This window comes from Adiantum capillus-veneris, chromosome 14 (genome assembly GCF_014529385.1).
Source record: "Adiantum capillus-veneris isolate H3 chromosome 14, ASM1452938v2, whole genome shotgun sequence".
Classification (NCBI taxonomy): domain Eukaryota; kingdom Viridiplantae; phylum Streptophyta; class Polypodiopsida; order Polypodiales; family Pteridaceae; genus Adiantum; species Adiantum capillus-veneris.
The window spans coordinates 86553917-86559916 of record NC_140944.1 but is presented as its reverse complement, the minus strand read 5'-3'; positions in this window follow the sequence as shown (position 1 = coordinate 86559916).

Genomic DNA, 6000 nt, shown 5'->3' with positions numbered 1-6000 from the left:
ATTCAAATCAGCCTTAAATTCAGTAATATGTCTCTCATTTGGTCCAGTGATCAACAAATCATCGACATAAAGAACCACAATGAGAAGTACATCATTCTCACGCTTTACATACAATGTGCTTTCTGTTGGACTGTTATGAAAGCCTTGTTTGACCAAATGAGTATCAGCTTTCTCATACCAAGAACGAGGAGATTGCTTCAACCCATACAAAGCCTTCTTACATCTGCACACTTTGTCCTCTTGTCCTTTTATGACAAAACCACGAGGTTGCGTTACATAAACTTCCTCAAATATGTCACCATTCAAGAAAGCAGTAACAATGTCTGATTGATGTACATCCAAACCAAAATGAGCTGCCAATGCACATAGAAAATGCACAGTAGTCATACGACAAGTGGGAGAAAAAGTCTCTTCATAATCAATGCCTTTTTGCTATGCATAACCCTTCGCAACAAGTCGAGCCTTATGGCGATCCATCTCACCATCCGGCTTGCGTTTCAACTTGTAAACCCACTTCGTACCAATGGTCTTTTTTCCAGGAGGCAAATTACATAAAGTCTATGTGTCATTTTCTATAAGTACATCATATTCTGATTGCATGGTAGCCATCCAATTTTTTGAATTCTATGCTTCATCAAAAGACAGAGGCTCCTCAACATCATGTAAACTAGACAGAGCCAAAGCATAACAATCTGATGCATAAGATGCATGGTGAGAGCTTGAACGAGTACGACTAGACAAAGGTGCATCCAATTTACTGTCACGCAAAGTGTGCACAAGCCATTTAGGCATACCTCTAGCCTGCTCATTTTCAGCCCTTTCTTCATCAAGTACATCATGTACATCTCCATCAGTAATAGGCTGATCTGTAACATTTTTAGAAACCCCCATAGGCTGTACATTTTCCTCATTAGAACTTCCATTCGTATTTCCACCACTGAAAAGAGGCAACAAAGTGTCATAAATGTCCCGTGAGCTTACATTACTGTCTCTAGTACATGACAGCAAGGGCTGAACAAAATCTTCCACAAACACCACATCCCGTGAAACCAGAATACGTTTTGTTTGCGGATGATATAACCTGTAACCTTTGCTTTCAGCACTATAACCAACAAAAATACATTTGACAGCCTTATCATCCAATTTTCTGCGCTGCACTTGTGGCACCAAAGCATATTCCAAACAACCAAAAACACGCATGTGCTCAATAGAAGGCTTTCTATCATGCCATGATTCATATGAAGTAATAGTCTGCAAAGCTTTTGTAGGACACCTATTAAGTACATAAGTGGCACACATGATGGCCTCAAGCCAAAAAGAATGCGGCAAAGCTTGACTTTTGACCATACATCGTGCCATTTATATCAGTGACATGTTTTTCCTCTCAGCAACACCATTTTGCTGAGGTGTATAAGGAACTGTACATTGGTGTTTTATCCCACGACTAGCCAGAAATGCATTAAATTCATGAGACATATACTCCCCCCCTCGATCAGAACGGAGGGTGCCCATAGTACATTTCGAGACATTTTCAGCCATAGCCAGAAATTGTTTGAAGCACATAAAAACTTTGAACTTCACTTTAGCGGAAATACCCATGCATGCCTGGAGTAATCATCAATGAAAGTCACGAAGTACAGGTAATTGCCCAAGGACGGAGTTTGCATGGGCCCACAAACATCACTATGCACAAGCTGCAACTTGCATGTGGCCCGAACTGAACCATCCTTTGGAAACTTAGAACGCTGCATCTTACCCAAAATACAACCTTCACAAACATGTTTGACAGGTGCTTCAAGAGGTGGCAAAGAAGCAACCATATTAGATTTCTGCAAACCCAACAAACTCGCAAAATTCAGATGACCAAAACGTGCATACCAAAGTTTTGCATCCGAAATAGCCCTTGAATCTGCAACAGCATTTGCAAAATTTTGTCCACATTTGTCATACAAAGTAAGCTTATACAACCCACGGCACAAAAGGCCAGATGCAACAATTTCATCACCAAAACTGAGACCATGAACTGTGAATCTGTCATCCACAAATTTGACTACAAGTCCAAGTCTAGCAAGTGCGGATACAGACAAGAGATTCTTCTTGATCCCAAGTACATAACGTGCATCAAAAGTGTGAAAGAACTACCATTAGCAGCAGTAAGCACAATCTTTCCAACTCCCTGAATTGGATAAGAGGCATTGTTGGCACAAGTGACTGAATTCCCATGAGGGACAGACTCGAGAGAGGTAAACAATTCACGATGTGAGGTAATGTGCTTTGTAGCACCACTGTCAAAATACCACACATGTGAATTTGTAGCAACTGACAAGCATGCATCATGGACAACAGGATTGTAAGTGCACTCTACGCTAAAAGCCCATTGTGCATCAACATCAGCATTACAGTCTCCTTTCACAGAAGACTCAACAATGGCTGCATTTGTAGTGGAACCAACATTTGCAGTGGAACCACCCTCTTTCTTCTTAGCCTCTTTGGCCTTGAACTTAGGACACGACTTGATCAAGTGATCATTAGCTTTACAATAATGGCAACGCATCTTCTTTTCGCCCTTATCACCAAAATTTCCAGACGAATTGCTGCCAGCAAAAGCATTAGAAACAAAATTTTTGCCACTCGCAGCAGAACCATAGGAAGTGGCTGCATTGCTGTTACCACCCTTTCTTTAAGAAGCAATAAAAGCCTGTTCAACTGCACGCTGCCTAGTCTTGTTTTTTCTGGAAAGTGACTCTTGCAACAACAATGTGCATAATGCATCAAAGTTGACAACTTCAGGATTTACTTGGGTCATAAGTCTCCAAGTACTAGCAAAAGTCTGGTAAGAATCTGGTAAGGCATCAAGAAGAGTCTGCACTAGGGAACTGTTTGAAATGACTTCACCTGCAGAAATGAGTTGCTCATTGATATCCTTGACACTAGCAAGGAAAGTGTCCATATCATCTTCCTCATGCATAATCTTCGACTCCAGCTCTTTACGCAACAAAGCAATTTTAGCCTCATTGCGGTTTGCATAGAGACCTGCTAGAATATCCCAAGCCTGTTTTGCAGATTTCGCTGAACGGATGTGAGGAACAATGGTGCGCTTCATAGACAACGCAATCAATGCATGAGCCTGCGCATGCTTAACATCCCAACGAGCTTGTTCTGCCGTAGGCAAAACAACTCTAACAACAGCAATCCTTGCACCAAGACCTGCAACATCCTCAACATCGCCTACATCCTCAGAACCAGGATGTACATCAATGCCCTGCACAATGTTCCAGACGCCCTTTGACACAAGAACATGTTGCATCATATAAGCCCACATAGGATAATTGTCCCCATCCAACCTATCCTCAATAGCAAACATCTTGAACACATCTGTGTTGTTGTTGTTAGCCATGGTAAATGCTACACCTGATGTGAAAACTGCTCGAAAATAGGAGAAATGGAGCGGGAACAACACGTGCTATATAGCACAAACCATAGAAGACTGTAAGGCACCTGTCATGCAGAAAACGGCACTGACAGAAATTCTGCACAAAATGACAAAATAGACTGTGCAATACTGCCTGTAGTGGAAACGGAGGCCGAAATGAGCCCAAATCAAAAATCTGAGCAAAAATCGAAGAAAGTGAGCAGGCGTGTACTGGAGCAGCTGGCGACTAAGCCCGGGAGGACGCAACCTGCTCTGATACCAATTGTTGTAATTAGGGTTGCAGAGAAACGTACACAGCTTGGAGAAGACGAAGGAAGCTCAAGGCACACAATAGAGAGTGTCTTACTTAGTGTGCAATGGAAAATATGGATAGCTCTAGAGTGATGGGCGTATATACAATGCACGGGGGAAAAAACCTCCTAAAGAGGGAAAAAATGCCCCGACGGTCCTAGTGTGTTCACACACATCACTACCACATGTATATGGTAACAGTAAGAACCGAAGATCGTGACATGGGGAGTAGTTTAAAGATTATACTTTTCTCATTATACAGATCTACAATGTAGATCTACTAATCATGTGGTCCATGAATATGTATATTGAAAATTGTATAGCTTAATGACTCACTAGATAAAAAATTTATTCACACAGATCGTGTCTAGGAGTAACTTCTTCCGTCGTAAGAACCAAGGCTCAGACGCAGGAAGAAGTATGATTTTTTGTAAGCTCACATTTCATTGGAGCTTATTTTACCTAAAGTATCATACAAAGTACGAGTGTCGTGAGACATATCAAACAAATGCACGTTCTATCTAATGGTCTCCTAAAACACCGTACAAAGTATGAGTGCCGACAAGCATATCAAAACAATGTACGATATTATCTAAATTCCTAGAACATTGACTCAAGTAAGAGTGCTGCAAAGCATATCAGAACAAGAGTCAATGTTTTCTAAATTTTTTCTAGATTACTATGGGAGTAAGATATAAAATCAGACAACCCATAGTAATCTCTATACCATAAATTTTAAACTATTATGTGACTAAGAAGGCCCGAAGGTGTATCAGAGACACATGTAGTTATATGATAATGTGAAAATAAAATTTAAATTATTTTTAATTTAAACACGAACGTGAAGAGAAAAGATGCTCACCAATACGCAAAGCTGACCTGCTCGAAAAACGACTGAGAGAGAGAGAGAGAGAGAGAGAGAGAGAGAGAGAGAGAGAGAGAGAGAGAGAGAGAGAGAGAGAGAGAGAGAGAGAGAGAGAGAGAGAGAGAGAGAGAGATCAAAAACGTATCGAAGAATGACATAGTTTTTTTTTAATGGATTACCGTATCGATCGATAGTCTTTCGATCGATATTGGTATCGAATGATATAGTATCAATCGATATTGTTTCGATCGAAAGACTATCGATCGATACGCTATCGATCAAAAGTATAAAAGTTATTCAAAAATACCACATATTATACAAGAATGATGATGTTTATTCAGTATAAATTGCATTATTTGATCGAATAAATGCAACCCTAGAGCACGCTCTTGCGTGCGTTTTTTGTATGCTTTGGCCTACGGCCATGATTGGATTCGTCTTTGGTTGTTGAATGAAGAAAGTCCCCCCATTTTGAAGCGTGCGATTTTTTCATGTTGGGTTTCCCTTCTCCCTTCTTCTTTGCTCTATTGCAAGTGGTTTCGGGTGTGGGTCGGTAGTGTTGCCCCCTCATCAGTGTGTGTGCAAAGAGGGAGAGAAAGTATAGGGTGTTGTGCGCAAAGGGCGGTGATCATTGGTGCATTTTCTATGGGTCTGGGTTGTGTTATGCACTGTGTGGGCTTGAATGAGTTTGCGTGAGTGCGTGTGTGCATGTGGTCTTGGTGATTGTGTTGTTTGGAGGTGGTTTCCAAGTGGGCAAGGGTGATGTGTATGCCCTGAGCTATAGGAGGAATTTTTGCGTGTGTGCTAGGCATGTTCCCTCTTCCCCCTTTCCACCTTCTGGTGTCCCCAATGAGGAGCACATTGATTTCTCCCATTGATAAAGTAAAAAATACAGGTTTTCGTATTGGTAAAGGATGGTGTCCCGAAGCTATGTTTCGATTTTTGCAGGTGAAGAGAATCCAGATGAATGGCTTGCAGATTTTGAATTGTACATGTTGTCTTTGGAAATGCCTAATGAGGACAACAAGATGAAAACCTTCCCGTTGGTGATGTGCAAAAAGGCCAAACTGTGGTTTGAAGCTTTGGATATTGAGTCGAGATACACATGGCCAGCTCTACGGACAAGATTTTTACATGATTTTCACAAAGAAGCATCTCGAGTTGAGATGGATACGTGGCTAAAGGCTCTAAAGAAAGATGTAAGTGAGGAATTTAGATTGTTTTTATATCATTTTGAAGCATGTTGGGCGGAATTAGCAGCAACTATGCAGAAGTAGAAAAATAAAAAAGAAGATAGAACAAGGCGTAGCAGGTTATGAAGCGATGGCACCTGTTCAACCACAAAGTCCTCAAGAATAAACTCAGGAAGAAAATCAAGGGAATAGGGCTACGGTTGCTATTCCGCAGCAAT